At 39.8% G+C, this 20,642-nt stretch overlaps 1 long non-coding RNA gene across 6 annotated transcripts in view; it reads left to right on the forward strand.

Moving 5' to 3' along the window:
• LOC129636776 (uncharacterized) overlaps positions 1 to 20,642 on the forward strand; it is a 200,126-nt gene that overhangs the window by 99,733 nt on the left and 79,751 nt on the right. For 2 of the 6 annotated variants that reach the window (XR_008707112.1, XR_008707107.1), the window contains one exon: positions 13,977 to 14,362. The exons of the other annotated variants lie outside the window; for them this stretch is intronic. This is a non-coding gene — a long non-coding RNA (uncharacterized LOC129636776). Of the gene's footprint in view, positions 1 to 13,976; positions 14,363 to 20,642 lie in introns of those variants that run through there. 6 annotated transcript variants of the gene reach the window in all.

The following is a 20,642-nucleotide window of genomic DNA, read 5'->3' on the forward strand; positions in this document are numbered from 1 at the left end:
GGACGATCTTCTGGCAAGCATATGTAGTGAAGAGTTACAGGTGGTGCAGACATGGTTTGGAAGAAATCCCAGCTGGGCCTCCTCCCAGGAGCCTTCTGATCACTCACCAGATAACTCGAGCTTGCTTGCAGAATCCCAGGAATCTTCGCTGCTCCAGGAAACCAACTTCAAGGGCAGCAAGGGCTTCTGAGAAGATAGAATAATTCTGGAAGCTGAAACCACTTTGTCCTTTTGCTTCCTTAGTTTAGAGCTATTTTCGCAATACCGTTGAATTCTCCATGTTTTCTTGTGGTGGGAATGAATACAAAACTTAAGAGGAAAAATAAATTAAGGAATGGGGAATATCAAGGAAGGAAGGAAGACTCAGAATCTAGTGACTTGATCTAGATACTTCTGGGTCTCTGAACTTGACCTGTTTCTTCTTTGGAAGATGTAGCATACATTGTTTTTCTTTAGGCATAGGACATAGGCTCTTTCAAGAACTTTCAGCTCTGTAGAGTCAAGTCTTCTGGTTTCCAGACCTACATCTCGCCCTAGAGGGAATTCACATCTATCACACATGTTGCTCCTGATCTGTTTAATCAAACTTTCATTTGATGTTGGTTGGAATTTCACATGTGGATCAAGTACAGAAAAATTAAATGATTCCAGCAGCTTAAGTCTAAAGAGGATCATTAACCTTTGGCATCAAATAAAATTTTAAAACCTAGTACATCTCAGTAATATGCTTCAGGAGGCATTGGGTAGTAGCTAGTTTACTTGCTTATTTCATCTCTTTCACTTATTCGATAAGCAGTTATTGAGTACTTAGCATGTTGAAGGTTCCTTTGTAGAGGCGGCAGGGATGTTAAAGTACTTATGCTCAAGTTCTCTCTTCTCCTTGAGATCTTCAAATCTAATGGGAAAGGAGAGATAAAAAGCTATCTCGCACTGCAGGATATAAATAGCATAAGAAACGTATGAAAAAGTGCAGTGATTCTTTTCTGTTCTTTTTTATGAAACAGCTCTGGCTTGGTGATGAGGCAGCAAATATGGGCTACTTTTTTTAAGAAAATAGGTCCTGGAAAAGAAGAGAAAAAAACTTTTGTCTGAGGGGTAAAGTTTGGGGAAAATACACTGAGTGGGTTTGATTCCCAAGTAATTTAAATTGCCTTAAAAACTCATTTTATTCTTGCATCATTGTCTCCATTAAAGCAACTAACTTACTGTATACTTGTTAATGCTACTCAAAATGTGGCCTGTGGACCACTGCTGTGCACAAACTGTTACCATTCCATGAGGAGCTAAGTACAGAAATTGATGGTAATTGTTTAGAAACAGTTACAGCATTTTGATAAGTATCAACACTCAGAGTATTGATTAAGGGTGCTGACTCAAATACAAAAAATTGGGGCTTGTATTTTATATGTCCTTAAAAAACTTTTTCTAGTAGTTTATTTTTATTGTACTTTTCTAAAGTAGCAACCAATAACACATTTGAAATAAAATAATAAAAAAGCTATTCTTTACCATCAGTGATTTGAGAAGGGCTGTGTGATTGCTTACATCTCTTTTCCTACTAGACTATAGGCTTTCTTTGGGCAGAAGCTGTATTCTTCATCTCTGTCTTATTTCTTTCATCTCTGATATTTATTATATCCTTCCTTCTGCTAACTTTAGGTTTTGTTTGTTCTTTTCCTAGTTCTGTCAGGAACTAGGTTAGGTTATTTGAGATTTCCCTTATTGTTTTTAGGAAGGCCTGTATCACTATGAACTCCCCTCTAAAAACTGATTTTGCTGTGTCCCATAGATTTTGTACAGTTGTGTTCTAGAAGCTGAATTTGTCATGTTTGTCCTTCATCTCATGCCTCTGAGTAGGTGTTTCTTAATTATCAGTCAAATGAAATGGAAATATAAAAGGTGTTAGGGTCAATCATCAGTGAATTCTTTTCAGCCTTTAGAGAACCTATTTGCATTTTCAGCTTGAATTAGCTTGTGGATTCATACATTCATTCTCTGTGAAAACGGTGCTCAATTTTATTGTACTAGTGAGATTTTAAAGTTTGCCTCTTGGAGTTTTAGCATTCTGTTACTCTGTGCTTGCTCACCATATCCATGTCCTCCAGGGCATACAGACCGAGTCCTTACCAATCCTATTCTCCCTCCCTCAGCCTCCAAACCTAGTATATTGATTGGTTGGACCTTTTCTAGTTTTATATTTTTCTTAAAATACAGAAACAAGGACCTTATACATATCGCCATTTTTATAATGACCATTGTTTGACTTTCATTCATTCCATCGATCCATTCTTTTAACCACTTAGCCTCCCAACATTTATTAAACACCTATTATGTGCTTGACTCTGTGCTAAACATTTAGGGTGCAAAGAATAATAAACACTCTTCCCATTCTTAAGGATTTATAGTCTAGGAAGGGATCAGTTCAGTTCAGTCGCTCAGTCGTGTCCGACTCTTTTTGACCCCATGAATTGCAGCACGCCAGGCCTCCCTGTCCATCACCAACTCCCGAAGTTCACTCAGACTCACGTTGTCTGAGTGTCATCTCATCCTCTGTTGTCCCCTTCTCCTCCTGCCCCCAATCCCTCCCAGCATCAGAGTCTTTTCCAATGAGTCAACTCTTCACATGAGGTGGCCAAAGTACTAGAGTTTCAGCTTTAGCATCATTCCTTCCAAAGAAATCCCAGGCTGATCTCTTCAGAATGGACTGGTTGGATCTCCTTGCAGTCCAAGGGACTCTAGGAAGGGATAGGGGCGTGTAAATATCAATACAACAGCACACTAGGGAATGACAGATACTAGGATGGACAACTATACAAGCCACAGAAGAGTCACAATATCAGGAGAGGTCTGTTCTGAGTTGGGATCCAGAAGAAGGGTCACATAAGAGGTGTTCCTTGAGTTGAGGTGTGACGGTGAGGTGTTAGTCAAATGCTGCTTGTAGAGAGCACTCAAGGAAGACGGATGGTGTAAGAGCACAGATCCTGTAGCCTGGTTCAGATCTCGACTATACAACAAGCTGTGTGACCTGGGCAAGTTAGCTACCTGACCTAGTTCCCCTGGTTCCTACTTTGTTTTTTTGGCTTGTGAGGATCTTTGTTCCCTGACCAAGGATTGAATCCAGGACCCTGGCAGTGAAGGCAGAGTGCAGAATTCTGACCAGGGACCCAGTTTCTTCTTCTGTTTTTGTTTTTTGTTTTTTTTTTCCTTTTCTTTTGTCCTGGTTCTTTATAAGTAAAGAGGGACTAGTAAGAATTTATAAAAATAATAAGCTTCAAAGAGTTCTTATGAGGAAATTCCCTGGCGGTTCAGTGGTGAGGACTGTGTGCTCTCACAACTCAATCCCTGGTCTGGGAACTAAGATCCTGCAAGCTGCCAGGCCAAAAAAAAAAAAAAAGGAAAAAAAAAGTTTTTTGAGTTTTAAAGGAGGACTTATATATATGTGCTTTTAACATGTGTTTAGGGAATTCTACACATTTTGAAAAGAAGGTTTTTGAGGGGAAAACAAACAAACAAATCAGAAGAGTTTCACCAGAGTTTGTATCATATGGAGCTTCCTATACATGCTAAAGAGTTTCCACTTTATCCTGCATATTATATGGGATTACTAAAGACTCTTAGCATGAAGTAACATGATTTGTGTTTTAGAGGGCTACTCTGGCTTAGAATATGGAATGGACTGTATAATACCAGAGTGAGCAAAGTCACCTGGGAGACTACAGCCAACTTCTGTACAAGACATGATGGAGGCGTGGAAAGGGAGAGAAGATGGTCCGTATCACTGAGGTCAAACCAAAAGGACTGAGTGGTGAATTGCATGATGTGAGAGGATAAAGCATGGTCTAAAACATCCCTCCTATCACCTGGCATGGTGGAGAGTTGAGAGGTGGTAAGTGGTAGCTTTTATAGCGATATGGCTACCAAAATGCCAGCTTTGATGGAAAGGTGGTGTATTACAGTTTGTATCAGTTATGCCTTATTCACAAATTTATATAAAATATTAAAGTTTACTAGTGATAGAAATGAGAATAATGTCCTTCAGTTCAGTTCATTTCAGTCTCTCAGTCGTGTCAGACTCTTTGTGACCCCATGGACTGCAGCATGCCAGGCCTCCCTGTCCATCACCAACTCCCAGAGTCCACTCAAACCCATATCCATTGAGTCAGTGATGACATCCAAACATCTCATCCTCTGTTGTCCCCTTCTCCTCCTGACCTCAATCTTTCCCAGCATCAGGGTCTTTTCAAATGAGTCAGCTCTTCGCATGAGGTGGCCAAAGTATTGGAGCTTCAGCTTCAACATCAGTCCTTCCAATGAACACCCAGGACTTCCTTTAGGATGGACTGGTTGGATCTCCTTGCAGTCCAAGGGACTCTCAAGAGTCTTCTCCAACACTACAGTTCAAAAGCACCAATTCTACACTCAGCTTTCTTTATAGTCCAACTCTCACATCCATACATGACTATTGGAAAAACCATAGCCTTGACTAGATGGACCTTTGTTGACAAAGTAATGTCTCTGCTTTTTAATATGCTGTCTAGGTTGGTCATAACTTTCCTTCCAAGGAGTAAGTGTCTTAATTTTATGGCTGCAATCACCACCTGCAGTGATTTTGGAGCCCAGAAAAATAAAGTCAGCCACTGTTTCCACTGTTTCCTCATCTATTTGCCGTGAAGTGATGGGACCGGATGCCATGATCTTAATTTTCTGTATGCCCTTCAGTGCTTCATAATTATCAAGAATTATGCCAAGCATTTACTATATATTATCTTATTTAATTTTCTCAACCCATATCCCCATTTTTTCAGATGAAATTACTGAGGCTTAGATTGGTAAAGTAACTTTCTATAGGTCCTACAGCTAATAAGTAGAGGAGCAGGGATTTGGTCACTCCTCTGAGTGCCTACAGAGCCTACATTTTATGTCATTACTTAGAAATTGGAGTAAAAATTAGGAGAGAAGGGATTTAGGAAAAATGTCTATTTCCCAAATGGCTCTCTCTTCCTGAAGTACTTATTGTATTTGGTCCTAGCTTTCAAAAGCCTGTAGAGACAAGGCAGAGAAAACACCCAGAAACATTCCCTGTGCCCGAGAGTCTCTGAGCTACTTGGAGTGGTGCTGGCTCTCATCCCTGTGGTTTTATAATGCATTTTCCTCTCCCAGGCCACATTCAGACACTGCTCCAAACAAATGGCAGTTCTGTTATCCTTCTGCTAATGGGTAAAATTGTCAACTTACTCTATCTTGAGAGTTGCTCTTTTGCAAGAAACATAAAAATTTAATCATTGGGAATGCTTAGTCACCGAATGGACTTTCAAAGGGAGTTTAAAAACAGACAAAAAAGCCTGCCTTACCTGCTCAGTAAGGTGTAGTGGGGGGTCCAAAGAGATCACATGTTAATTTTGGAAAATAACATGATTTTATTCAAATAAAGAGAGGATACTTTCTTAGATCTTGACTCTTACACCTTATAAACAAGGGCATCTTGACGCAGTCATTCAGAAGGAAGGAAGGCCAAAAAATAAAGCCTGGGCAGAGATGCTGCATAGGAGGGATGTGTAGTGGATGTATTGTTGATCAGACATAGCAATATTCTAGTTCTGTGACCTTGGCTAATTTTGTAATATCTCGAAGCCTCAGTTTCTTTATTTGAAAGATGGGGATACTCATCGAAGCTCTTTCTAAGGTTACTGGGACTATTAAATTAGCTAATACAGTGCTCAGTAAAGGAACTGCCACTGAGTTACAGTAGCAAAAATAATAGCAATTCTATTATTTTTCTTAATCACCATCTTGTTCTACCTGGTGGTCTCAGCAAACCAGCTGGGTAAGCCCGTAGTTGCTGACAAGTCTTTGGCACAACTGTTCTGATAGAAGACTAGGAGGAGTCTGGTTGTTGACCAGGGATTTTATTTTGCCCATTAAAATGCTATCATAATCTTTATGCAAACCAGCCACACACTTGCAGGAAGGAGGCCCTCTCCCATGAGGTTGTCATGAGTCTGTCTTCCTGCAGGAGTGGCTCAAGAGATAAAGTGGTTTCACCTGAAAATTGTGACGTGTTAGTCGCTCAGTCATGTCCGACTCTTTGTGACCCTGTGGACTGTAGCCCACCAGGCTCCTCTGTCCATGGAATTCTCCAGGCAAGAATACTGGAGTGGGTTGTCATTCCTTTGTCCAAGGGATCTTCCCAACCCAGGGATCGAACCCAGGTCTCCTGTGTTGTGGGCAGATTCTTTACCATCTGAGCCACCAGGGAAGCCGGGTTACACCTTACTTAGGGAGAAAAGATTCTGCTGATTTTTCTAAGTTGGGAATTCCTCACATCGGTCAGAGTGCTATCCCGTCCATCACCATGTTCCCAGGTCCTTTTGAGAAAAAAGAAAAATAAGCACTAAAAGAGGGAATTTCTCTCTTGTCCCAGATTACTTCTTTAATTGGTTGATTTGAATGTGGCTCCAGAGAACCCAGAGCCTGTGTTAGGTCTTAATGACTAGATCAGCTGTTTGCACGAGCACTTGTCCTAGTTATTTGATACTTTTTGCTGTAGGTCAAAGTGACTAGACATTCTGGTTTTGCAGGAACTGTCCCTAGTGACACGACTCCCAGTGTTTCCTTTTAGCCACTGTATGATGTCATGTGGCCCCTTCGTATTCCCCAACCCTACCCAGACTGAAGACATGAAGTGATTGCTCTCGCAAAATGTTAATTGGAAGGATTAAATATCATCCTTTTTTTTTTTTCTTCTTTCTTTTTCTTTAAATGGAGGCTGGAATTGAAATGGAGAAGGTCCAGGGTAGCTGGTAATTGCAATCTGAAAAAGCTGGAGATTCTGAAAAACTGAACTGCAATGTAATATCTATAGAAGGAGGAGGCACAGATTTGGTTCAACTAGTTTGGAGAGGCAGGCTCAGAGAAGCTCATTAGAGCAAAGTGAAAATTAAGAATCAAACCCCCTCAGGAAAGTGAGTCCAAGTCAGTGTTGGAAGAAAATAAATCAGAGGAAAGCCCTCCAATCAAGGCAAAGTAAGTGGCTTGTGAAATAGAGACTTCCAGTGTTGACACTCACTATGAAGGTTTTTTTTAATGTGGACCATTTTAAAAGTCTTTATTGAATTTGTTACAATATTGCTTCTGTTTTATGTTTGGTTTTTTGACTGCAAGGCACGTGGGATCTTACCTCCCCAACCAGGGATTGAACCCATATCCGCTGCATTGGATGGTGAAGTCTTAACCCTGGATTGCTGGAGTAGGCCCTACAAAGTTTTGAGTAAACACTCTAATTGGATCTTTGTTGATTATTTTCAGTTTCACTTACTGCGTTTAAAATGTGTTATTGGCAATGGAATTCTGACATTCTAGGATTAGGAGGGATGTTGGCATTCACCTAGTCTGACACGCCAATGAGTATATTTTGAAGGCAGGTGTATAAGCCACATTGTGGTTATATCTCCATCCATGGTCATTATAAATGAGACCTCAAGCATTATACTGGAAACTTTGTCCATTTGCAAAATGTAAATTGTTCTTTATTAGGTTGCTTCCCAAAGCATTTTTATATTAGAATATGACAAACTGCGGTAGGGAAAGTTGCTTGCAGCTTTCTCCTTGGTTTGCCTGTCTGCCTTTGAAATGTTGCAGTTTCAATGGTTCCGTTGTGGACAAAGTGAGAACCTACCTTTTTAGAAAATGGGTGTTAGGGGTCAGGGGCCTCTGACTTAGCCTGGATATTCACAGTCATCAGAAGCTCACAAAATGTTGAATTAACTGGTAATCACTGAGTAATTTCTGATACACTTTTTTTGGGCTGCATTTTTGATTCTGATATCATAGGAGAAAAGAATCCCAGTCTAATAATAACAATAATGCAAATTATTATTAAGACAGCTAATTTTACTGAGTGCTTATGAAGTACCAAATACTGTTCTAAGCATGTGTGTATATATATGAAATATATATATATATATACACACACCCCCTTTGTATATATGCATGTAATTATTCATTTAATACTCATTATGGGTATTGCTTTTCACATATTGTTCAAGAAATTGTTCTCTACCCCAAGGTCACAAAGATCTCTTTTTATTTTCTTCTGAAAGCTTACAGTTTTGTCTTTCACATTTAGCTCTATAATCCTCTGGGAGTTGATTTTTACATCTGGCGTGAGTTAGGGGTCCATTGGCAGTTTTCTCTACAAATACCCAATTGTTGTTCCTTTACAACTTGTTAAAAGACCACCCTTTTCCCACTAGTCTGCAGTACCACCTTTCATACATTAGATCTATATATGCATGTGTCTGTCCCTGAATTCTACTGTTTGTAGTTTTATTTAATGTATCCTAGGACCAATATTACACTCTCTTAGTTACTATAGTTTTTATAGTTACTACACAGTCTTTAAAATAAGGCTTGGGAACTGGTAGAGTTAATTCTCTCACCTTGTTTTTCTTCCCTAAGAAAAACTAGTTTGGAGAGTTTTTCCTCTTCTAGTTTTTCCTCTAAAAAGTTCTAACTAGTTCTAAAAGTTCTAAAGTTGTAAACTTCCTCTAAAAGTTCTAACTAGTTTTTCCTCTTCTTTTTCCTTTGCATTTCCATATAAACTTCAGAACAAGCTAGTCAAAAAGGACAAGAATAGCTTGTTCAACTTTTGATTGGAATCACGATGACTTTGAAAACAATGTGGGAACTGACATTTTTGCAATAAGTTTTCCCGTTTAAGAACATGGACCGTATCTCTTTTCTTTAATGACTCTCAGTAAAGATTTCTAGTTTTTCCCATAGTAGTCTCAGACTTTTTCTAGATTTATTCCTAGGAAACTGATGCTTAATTGTGCTTAGTTTTTGATGTTGTCATACAGGGTGTCTTTAAATAACTTTATTTTCTAGTTTTTATTGGTGGAGTATAAACTACAATTTTTTGTGTGTGTTGATTTCATATCCTACTATTCTTATGATTTAAATGCAGTTTCTTTTAAGTTTTCTATGTTCATAATAATATCATAAATTGTTTCCAAATTGTGGCTATTGAGAATAATGCTGCAGTGAACATGGGATTGCAAGTATCTCATTGAGATAGCGATTTCACTTATTTTGGATGTATTTACAGAAGAGAAATTACTGGGTCAAATGGCAGTTCTATTTTTATTTTTTTGAGAACCACCCCCCATACTGTTTTCCATAATGGCTACATGAATATACATCCTCACAGACTGTACAAGGAAAGCTCTGCACTTTGACTTGTAGTTACCTTACCCGCAAATCCACAACTCCAGTGTGGATCTATAGCTTTTACTTTAAATTTGGCAAATGCCCTTAGGATTAAGCAGCTTTGAATGTTAAGCTTATCTTTTTGGGTTCTGCCTTATCCTAGATGTTGTCCCAAGAATTCTGTACTGTTTTTGTTTGTTCTTTAATACTTTTAATGGAATGTTTTATTTTAGTATTCTATCCAGTTTTAAAAATTATTCTCAAGAAGAAGATTGTTCTTTTGTAATGATGTTCATCTAGTATTTTTGGACTTTATTTCTTTTCAGCAGTGGAAACATTTATTCAAATCAAGTCTTCAGTCAGTTCAGTTGCTCAGTCACATCCAACTCTTTGCAAGCTGATGGACTGTAACATGCCAGGTTTCCCTGTCCATCAGTGACTCCCGGAGCTTACTCAAACTCATGTCCATCGAGTCACTGTTACTCAAACTTATGTCCATAAAGTTGGTGATGCCATTCTACCATCTCATCCTCTGTCGTCCCCTTCTCCTCCTGCCTTCAATCCTTCCCAGCATCAGAGTCTTTTCCAATGAGTCAGTTCTTCACATTAGGTGGCCAAAGTATCAGAGTTTCAGCCTCAGCATCAATCTTTCCAATGAATATTCAGGACTGATTTCCTTTAGGATGGACTGGTTGGATCTCCTTGCTGTCAAGGGACTCTCAAGAGTCTTCTCCAACACCATGGTTCAAAACCATCAATTCTTTGGCGCTCAGCTTTCTTTATAGTCCAACTCTCACATCCATACATGACCACTGGAAAACCCATAGCTTTAAATAGACAGACTTTTGTTGACAAAGTAATGTCTCTGCTTTATGATATGCTGTCTAGGTGGTCATAACTTTTCTTCCAAGGGGCAAGCATCTTTTACTTTCATGGCTGCAATCACCATCTGCAGTGATTTTGGAGCCCCCCAAAATAAAGCCTGACACTGTTTTCCATTGTTTCCCATCTATTTGCCATGAAGTGATGGGCCCAGATGCCATGATCTTAGTTTTCTGAATGTTGAGGTTTAAGCCAAATTTTTCACTCTCCTCTTTCATTTTTATCAAGAGGCTCTTTAGTACTTTTTCAATTTCTCCCTTAAGGGTGGTATCATCTGTATATCTGAGGTTATTGATATTTCTCCCGGTAGTCTTGATTCCAGCTGTACTTCATTCAGCCCGGCTTTTCACATGATGTACTCTGCATATAAGTTAAATAAGCAGGGTGACAGTATACAGCCTTGATGTACTTCTTTTCCTATTTGGAACCAGTCTGTTGTTCATGTCCAGTTCTAACTGCTGCTTCCTGACCTGCATATAGGTTTCTCAGGAGGCAGGTCAGGTGGTTGGGTATTCCCATCTCTTTCAGAATTTTCCAGAGTTTGTTGTGATCCACACAGTCAAAGGTTTGGCATAGTTAATGAAGCAGAAGTAGATGTTTTTCTGGAACTCTCTTGCTTTTTTGATGATCCCACAGATGTTGGCAATTTGATCTCTGGTTCCTCTGCCTTTTCTAAATCCAGCTTGAGCATCTGAATGTTCACAGTTCACATGTTGTTGAGGCCTGGCTTGGAGAATTTTGAGCATTACTTTGTTAGCGTATTAGATGAGGGCAGTTGTGCGGTAGTTTGAGCATTCTTTGGCATTGCCTTTCTTTGGGATTAGAATGAAAACTGACCTTTTCTAGTCTTGTGGCCATTGCTGAGTTTTCCAAATTTTCTGGCATATTGAGTGCAGCACTTTCACAGCATCATCTTTTAGGATTTGAAAGAGCTCCACTGGAATTCCATCACCTCCACTAGTTTGTTTGTGGTGGTGCTTCCTAAGGCCCACTTGACTTCACATTCCAGGATGTCTGGCTCTAGGTGAGTGATTGCACTATCTTGATTATCTGGGTCATGAAGATCTTTTTTGTATAGTTCTTCTGTGTATTCTTGATACCTCTTCTTAATATCTTCTGCTTCTGTTAGGTCCATATAATTTCTGTCCTTAATTGTGCCCATCTTTGTATGAAATATTCCCTCGTATCTCTAATTTTCTTGAAGAGATCTCTAGTCTTTCCCAGTCTATTGTTTTCCTCTATTTCTTTGCATTGATCACCGAGGAAGGCTTTCTTATTTCTACTTGCTATTCTCTGGAACTCTGCATTCAAATGGGTATATCTTTCCTTTCATTTTTTCTTTTCTCCTTTGCCTTTAGCTTCTCTTCTTTTCTCAGCTATCTGTAAGGCCTCCTCAGACAACCATTTTGCCTTTTCGCATTTCTTTTTCTTGGGGATGGTCTTGATCCCTCCCTCCTGTACATGTCATGAACCTCTGTCCATAGTTCTTCAAGCACTTTGTCTATCAGATCTAATCTCTTGAATCTATTTGTCACTCCCAATGTATAATCATAAGGGATTTGATTTAGGTCATACCTGAATGGTCTAGTGGTTTTTCCTTTTTTTGTTCAATTTAAGTCTGAATTCGGCAATAAGGAGTTCATGATCTGAGCCACTGTCAGCGTCCAGTCTTGTTTTTGCTGCCTGTATAGAGCTTCTCAGTCTCTGGGTGCAAAGAATGTAATCAATCTGATTTTGGTATTGATCATCTGGTGATGTCCATGTGTAGAGTCTTCTCTTGTACTGTTGGAAGAGGATGTTTGCTATGACCAGTGCATTCTCTTGGCAAAACTCTGTTAGCCTTTGACCTGCTTTGTCTTGTACTCCAAGGCCAAATTTGCCTGTTACTCCAGGTATCTCTTGGCTTCCTACTTTTGCATTCCAGTCCCTACAGTGAAAAGGATATCTTTTTGGGGTGTTAGTTCTAGAAGGTCTTGTAGATCTTCACAGGACCATTCAACTTCAGCTTCTTCAGCATTACTGGTCAGGGCATAGACTTGGATTACTGTGATATTGAATGGTTTGCCTTGGAAATGAACAGAGATCATTCTGTCTTTTTTGAGATTGCATCCAAGTACTGCATTTTGGACTCTTTTGTTGACTATGAGGGCTACTCCATTTCTTCTAAGGGATTCTTACCCACAGTAGTAGAGGTAATGGTCATCTGAGTTAAATTCACCCATTCCATTCCATTATCGTTCACTGATTCCTAAAATGTCAATGTTCACTCTTGCCATCTCCTGTTTGACCACTTCCAATTTGCCTTGATTCAGGGACTTGACATTCCAGGTTCCTATGCAATATTGTTCTTTACAGTATCGGACTTTACTTCCATCACCAGTCATATCCACAACTGAGTGTTGTTTTTGCTTTGGCTCCATCTCTTCATTCTTTCTGGAGTTACTTCTCCACTGATCTCCAGTAGCATATTGGGCACCTACTGACCTGGGGAGTTCATCTTTCAGTGTCCCATCTTTTTGCCTTTTCATACTGTTAATGGGGTTCTCAAGGCAAGAATACTGAAGTGGTTTGCCATTCCCTTCTCCAGTGGACCATGTTTTGTCAGACCTCTCCACCATGACCTGTCCGTCTTGGGGGGAAAGTTAATCTAAGAGAGTTAAATTAAGTCTTAGGAAATCATAAAACACATAAAACAACCATGGTTGGGACGTCCCTGGTGGTTCAGTGGTTGGGAATCCACCTGCCAATTTTGGGGATGTGGGTTTGATCCCTTATCTGGGAGGATCCCATATGCTGTGGGGTGGCTGGGACATGCACCACAATTACTGAGCTCGAATTCTAGAGCTCATGCTCTGCAACAAGAGCCTGCAATGAGAAGCCTGCACACCACAACTAGAGAGGAGCCCCCACTTGCTGCAACTAGAGAAAGCCTGGGCACTGAAGACCCAACACAGTCAAAAATAAAAATAAGTAAATAAAAATTTAAAAAGTGCCATGCTTAAAATCGCACAGGCATCAGGGGCCATCCATCTCTTCCAAGAGTCATTTTCCTTCTGGGATTTGGAGTTGCTTCCTGCTTCCTATTTGGATCTCGAGTCGTCTATACCTCTTTGTTACAATTATACCTCCGCCCTTTCCACATTAATGGCCCTAAACAACGCCCCTTGTTAATATTAAAATATTAATAAGAAACTGCTAAAGGGAATCAAAAATACTATGACTTATTGAAATTGCCTATTGAATAAATCAATACTGGTGACAATGCCAAATGTTTTCTGTTCCTCAATACAAAGCCCGAGTCTAATGCTCTTCAGTTACTTTGCTATATCTTAGCTTTTGGTCACTTCATATCCTTTTGCTGCTCTGGATCTGATTCATTGCCCTTTGCCATCAGAAAGCTGGATTTACACCCCTTGCCAACTGTGTGGTCCTTGTCCTCTCTCCTTCTCTTCCTCCCTTTGCCTCTTTTTTTCCTTCTTTTCTTCCCCTCCATCCTTCCTTTTAGTATAGTATTGATTTTTGCCAGTAGTCTAACAAACTAGTTGTAGACTATGATAGTATCTTAAAAGTCCCCTGAGGCTCTGCTCTTAACAGAGCTGGTGAATAAGAATCTTTAGAAAATGGTGAGTTGGCCAAGTGAAACCCTTCCAAGTGGTGGAGGCAGAAAGTGGCAGGGAGAAAGCAGCGCACACGGGCCCAGTGTCGCTGGCGGCCAGGGCCTGTTTTCAGTTACATGAAGTCAGAAGTTGGTTTACCAGATGTTGTTTCTTTATGAAGTGGGTATACCCTATGCTTTTGCTTTGAAAGTTGGGTGGAATTCAAGTGGACGTGTAGGAATCGTCAATAATCCATTAGAACATAATTTATACATATTTTCTCCTTCTCAGGTCATTTAGGGAAAAGAGAGCTGTGCTTTATTTCTCCTTTAAGTGCGGAAGGTAAAATGAAACCAACAAAGCCAAACAAGCATCTACAGTTGAGTCACTAAAATGACAACTTAAGAGTTTAACAAATGGAACAAGTCTTTGCAATGGATTTGAGAAGTTGGCTATGGAATGAAGACTGAAGTGTAACTTCACTGTTCACCTGAAATTATCACAACATTGTTAATTGGCTATATACCCCGATATAAAATGTTTTTTAGTGTTAAAAAAATAAAATTAAAAATTAAAAAAAATTTTTTTTAATTTACACACATTTAAGAAAGAACTAACAAGCATTATGCCTGATATTAATGAATTCATTTATTTATAGGGTACCAGGCACACATTATGTTAAGTGAAAACACAATTAATGAAAAGCATTCCTTGCAAAAAAAAAAAAAAAAAAGACTGAAGGGTAAGCTGAAGAGTTCCTCTATATATGGAGCAACATTTCTCAGGCTAACTTTTTCATGCCTATACCCCACTAGCAAAGAAGTTATTGGCAAGCTTTATTTTCAAAGTTTGTATTATGAAAGCAATATATTTCACTTTCTAAATAGAACATTTTATTAAATATTGAATGTGCTTTTTCAAAATACTATTCCTTGCCCCCACTCCCATATTGTCCCCTCTACCCATTACTCTGTGCCTGAGGGTCACTGAACAGCACAATTCAACTGCCCTGCTCACGATGCTGTGAATCTACTGTCAGTCCTAGTAAAATGTCTCAGGGTATTCTTCTTAGGAAGTTTAACAGCAAACTTTGCAATATTAAATAAAGTAGGGGAAGGTTTGGTAATTCTTTAAAAATAATGCAAATGCAGTGGTTTAAGTTTCTAGACAAGATACTTCTTAAAAATTGTTACTTTGACACAAATTATGTTATTTGAGATCCATGAGATTCAAATGGGCCATTGATATTATGATTTTGACTAAACAAAATCTTTCATTTACCTCTCCCAAGCCATAGAAAGAAGCTTCTAATTTTCTGTATTATGTCTAGTGGCTAGAAAAACAGAGCATAGGAAAATAAGGGAACAGGATACAGAGGAAAATTTTTCCTTAGTCAAGAAATATGCTGAAACAGGAATTCTTCTCAATTCCTGAGTGCCTCATATAGAGCTGGGTGTGTAGGTAATAATTAGTAAATATGTTTAGACCAGCAATTGAAATTTCCTGTATAGCCATACATATTTAAAACTAGACTTGCTATTTTGTGGAGAAGATGTCAGATAAAGTAGCAGAGACACAGAGAAAACTGGAGTAAGCAGATCTTGCCATTAAATGTCATCTTCTGCCTCTTATTATGTGACTTTGGAAAAATTGCCTACCTCCTGAGCCTCAGTTCTGTCATCTGTAAAACAGAAATTATAATACCTTGCGACATTATTATTTATAAGGATTAGAAAGCGTGTATGTATAGACAACAAGGATTTGCTGTATGGGACAGGGAACTGTGTTCAACATCTTGTAATAACTCATGATGGAAAAGAATATAAAAGGATATCTATATCTATGTGAATCTCTTTGCTGTATATCTGAAACTACCATAATAGTATAGATCAGCTATACTTCAATAAAAATAATAAATAAAATTAAAAAAAAAATAGTGTATATAAAGTGCTCACACATACTTGTTCCTCATTCAGTGGCAGGCACTATTATTATTGGTTAAAAAAAAAGAACAACACATTAACTTCAAAATTCTTTTATCAGGGAAAATCTTCCTTAAGCTAACTCTCCTCTAAATCCCTGTAGCTGAGCCTGGCCTCACCCCAAGTTTCAGAAACATGTAGCCTTGGCGTGAACTCTGCACCCAGTCCCTTTTCTGTAATCCCCATAGACCCCAAGTTCATCTGACCCCAAAGTGCCTTAGTCAAAGGGGAATTAATGGGACATTTTGCCAAAAACTCTGAATGGAGATCTTCCAAGGACAGAACATTCTGGAACCCACAGTGCTTTATATCCTCTTCTCACATTCTCACAGTGGCTGGGTTCAAAGCAAAGCTGGAGGGAAAGCTGTCTGAGATCTGGACCCAAAAAAAGCCAAGAGTGGTTTTTTTTTTTTTTTTTTTAATCTGTGTGTTGTAAACAGTATGTACCGGCATCATATTTAGATTCATTTTGGCAAATTAGCTGGTCTCATTAGCAATAAAGTTAATTTTTAAAAAATGAAACAACTTTTAGCAGCTGAAAAGTAATTCTTTGAAAAAAATTCACTGTAATGATTTTAATATTACTTTTTAATGTTATTATATTAATTTTACATGCTGTGGCTCAAGTGAAAGCAGTTGTACCATTGAAAAGTTGATCATCTTATTTGCAAATACAATTTTTAAAAACATTGAGAGTCATATAATTGCTGAAAGTATTTTCTTGTAAATTCCCTGGCTGTGTTGGGGGGATGTTTTCTTAAATTGTGTTAGAAGCCAAGTGCTTTCTTTTATTCATCTTTGAATCAGCAGAACCTATTTAGCATAGTGACTGATACATAAAAGGTCATAAATAAAATTTTGTTGATTAAGTGGAGAAATAGACGAATAAAGTTTGTTTCTAGCATGAAGTGGTGGAAAGAGCACTTCACAGAAACCCAGAAAACCTCCATTTGGCCTTGGCTTTATCACTGATTCACTGTGTAACTTAGACAAGTGACTTAATTTCTCTGAGGCAGACTCTTCTAATGATGAGGACAAAGCAGTATAATACTACTGATCTTGTAGGGATGTTTGGCTGGCCTCATAAGACTGGCAAGCCTTATATGCAGATGAAATAATGAATACGCTTTATAAACAGGAATGCATGATACAAATGACTTTTAAATATATGTATATATATAAAACTCTGCCACTTCTTAAGTTCTTAATCAAATTACCACTAGTTTCTGAGAAGCCAATCAAGTTGGGAATAGCTGATGTTCTCACTTAGGCTGTGCTGTATAATGACATAAATAATAGTAATAATGACAATGATTGTCACTAACTTAGCAGTTATTATAAGCTAGGTCTTGTGCTAAACATGGCACGTTATTTGTAATCTTCACAACAGCTCTATAAGACAGAAGTTACTATTACTTTTATTTTACAGACAAGAAAATGGGAACTCAAGTCATATCCTTTACTTGATCTGTTTGACACCAATGTTCATACCCTTTCCACTAGACCATGATGCCCTTTACAAAAAGTTTTACAAGGTTTTCAGCTCCACTGTGATAACAGGTTCCTTAAGGTATCAGATTTCATTGAATCCTCACCACAACCAACAAGGTGTGATATTATTATATTGTATCCATTCTAGAGATGACACAACTGAGTCCTAGAAAGGCTAGGGAACCAGATCTGCCTGATTCCAAAGCATGGCTCTAGACTTTGTAATATTTTGTGTGTGTGATTATGTAGAAACAATGGGATACACCTAATTTTCTATTGTCTGAAAGGCAAGAATGCAGTCCTAATATGTAATAGTCCTTCCGTACCAGGTGACCTTTGCCTTTGGAGAAAAAAGTTGAAGATCGCCTGGGCTCAGGGGTAACCTTTATGTATAAGGCAGAAAAGGACCTAAAAGTAATCTCAGTGGAGTTCATGGAAATTTTTGTCTGCCAAATTTTGTGCAGTCATTCCGATTGGGGGAAATGCTCCTGCTATGAGTCTTATTACCCCAGGAGCCTCAGAGTTCACACCCAGACTCCAGCGCTGCTAGGAGGCAGGGTGGGACCCAAATCCTGTAGATCCCAAGCTCCCAGTAGAGTCATTCATTCGGAGAACAGAGATCACGGGAACAAATGGGCTTGTGTGAGTGTGGCCCTTTCTTTTTGGCACTGGTGTCTGGCATTCCTTGGATGCAGGAGCAGAAGTGACAGCTCCCTAGGGCGCTTCAATTCCTGGTGCGTGAGAGGCTTTGGTGCTGGTGGAAGGGCCCTGCGATGGGGACTGAGTGGGGACTTTGCCTTTGAGAGCTTGGGTTTTCTCATGCTGGTCTTGGGCGTTGCTATTGGACGCCTAAACTGCTTTTCATAAAATAAAATTCAAAATATCCTCCTCCTAATTAAATGAGCCAGGGTGGATTCTGTTTCTGGCAAATAAAACTCGTGCCAGATTCAGTAGTCAGGAAATTTAATGAGTAGGAGGCCTTGGCCATCTCAGAAGACTTTGCTTGCTGCTGTGCTCTGAGTGGAAGGTCAGGTCTGTCCTTTCCACTGTCCAGTGGCGCCGAGTAAGGGGGGGCTCAAGCCCTGGATTTCTCAATGCTTCTAATGCTGTGGTGTGCTGGAGCCTGCTTGTACTGGCTTCTGAAAGTTGAGTGTTACATTTTCAGGAATTTTATGAGTCTGTTGACAACTCTGATAGCTTGAAATCAACTATGTTGGGAGTATTTATATTGCAGAAACTTGCAAATGCTACAAATCAGGCCTCCCCCACTTCCCAGTCGGTTAAACGTTTGCCAGCCTATCACTGCCCTGATACCGGATAATTCTGTACTCTTTGCTGCAAGATAGTTTATGAAATGTTCTGCTAAGCCTCATTTAATGTCGATAACTTTCTAAGACTTTTACTAGGAATCCATCTCAAATCACAACACAAGACTTGCAAGAACTTTGCCAGCGTTGTTTCCTAAACCTAGAGAACTCTTCCATTGCTCTTCTGCCCAGCAAACTTCAAGATCTAGAACCAATTAATCACCTTCCTTAGGTCTTAACTGGCTCCTCCAACAGAATCAATTATTCCTTCTTCTGAGTGCCTCTCCCACCTTTAGCATTTGGCTCATGAATGCACTCACTTCATTATTGTTCTTCTTAAAACATTACACAGTGCTCACACATGTCACACTCTTTTCTAAGGCATTGTAGTGCCTAAGATATATTTGCTTACTATGTTCGTATTTACTGCCCAACAAGGGAGGTACAATTATTGCACCTATTTTATAGGTGAAAAGACAGAGGCACAGAGAGTTAGGTACCTTGTCCAGGGCCACACGTGTTAGCATTTACACAGCCTGGCTTAGGATCTGTGTTCTTGTTTTTATGTAGCTGCCTCCCTAGAGATTGTAAAACTTCATTGTTTGCCTTTTTGTTTCTGTGTGTTTCGAGGGCAAGATCTGGGCCTTACCCATTTGGGGAACCACACCTCCCAGCATACCAAGTGTCAGCATGTGCACTCAACTTACATGCCTTCGTAGCTTCTCAGCCCCTTCCTCATTTTGGAGATTCTTACACAGAAGCACAATTCAAAAGAGGGATAGGGATAGAGCTGCTCATGGTAAAGTCCTCATGGCCTTTACCGTGCTTCTTGAGGCAGCCCCTCTGGCATCTCCGTGGACCTTTAGGCTCTGGCCACATCGTTTTGTGTATTACTGAATTGGACCACTGATCCTAAGTTTCCATTTAGAAAGTAAGATCTCAGTTTCTCTGATGATAGTGCTAAGTTTTAGTGCTGTTACTGCTAGTATTAGGGCTGTGATCTAGGGAGGGGTGGGACCAGCAAAAACAGAGGGAATCACAGGAGGGATATGGATTTCCCTCAGAACAGAGAGGGAAATCCATTGAATAACAAAGAGATGCTCACTTCAAGGATAACCAGTCACTTTCGATAGTGGAAGATACCTTCAGGAACATTAGGGTGGGAGAAGGGGAGACTGAGCTAAGATTTGGAAGGATGGAACTCGGCTCGCTAGGAACATTGTATTTGCTGGGCTGCAGGCGAGCACCTCCCTCCCCTGCTACCCCAGCAATGGGCTATCTCCAGTTAGGCCTTTTCAGTTGCCGTTTTCTCCACCTGAACTACTCCTCTGGCCGGGACACTCTGCTCATCATTCCTGATCCCATGCAAATGTCATTGCCTTGGGGAAGTCTTCTCTTTCTCCCTATGCCTCATCTACTGTGTAGATTATCTGGAGCTTTGTGGAATTCATCAAAGCATCTGGGACTAAGGCTGATACAGTCAGCACTCAGTAATTGCTTGCTGAATACAAGACTTAAGAAAAAGATTGAGGAGGCTCTTCCTGTGATGGCCTCAAAGAAACCATTCCGTTCTTTACTTGAGTAATTGCCTCAAATCTTCACCTGGTTATGGCCTTCGGTATAAGGGCACATGTGTTGCTTTCAGAACTTGCTTTTACCTCCCATCACTTTTTTTTTTGCCCTTCTGGCAGAAGATTATTAGGATTGTGAAAGTTGAAGTCCAGCTTGACTCCGGTGGTGGCTGTGTGAAGTGTGGTCCTGTGTGGGGGGTGGTGGTATTAACTGTCTTCCCTCGGTGTCCTACCTTTCCAGGCACAGCTCTGTATATCCCATGGTGGTTTCTTTGTTTCTAGTATAGGGTGGTGTTTGTCATCCAGGAAGCTGTGGAGAAGAGCCTATACCCTAGAATGCACCAAACCCAAGTGAAGCATGCCAAGGGACAACCAGTGATAGCCCCAGGAGCTAAGTTCGGGTCAATTTGGTCTGTAATTAGGCCAAGTTATTTCCTAATTCCACCTCTAGGGTCTAGGGAACAGGATTTGCCTCCCATGGCTGGGACGGGCAGTCTCTATTCTTCCTGGACAGCCCTGGAGTGAAGACTCTGAAGGAGAGAAGGATGGACGCAGCCTCTACAAGCGCTTGGCTCACTGTTTAGACTCAGTAATAGCAACCACATG

The sequence above is a fragment of the Bubalus kerabau genome, chromosome 22 (genome assembly GCF_029407905.1).
Source record: "Bubalus kerabau isolate K-KA32 ecotype Philippines breed swamp buffalo chromosome 22, PCC_UOA_SB_1v2, whole genome shotgun sequence".
Classification (NCBI taxonomy): domain Eukaryota; kingdom Metazoa; phylum Chordata; class Mammalia; order Artiodactyla; family Bovidae; genus Bubalus; species Bubalus kerabau.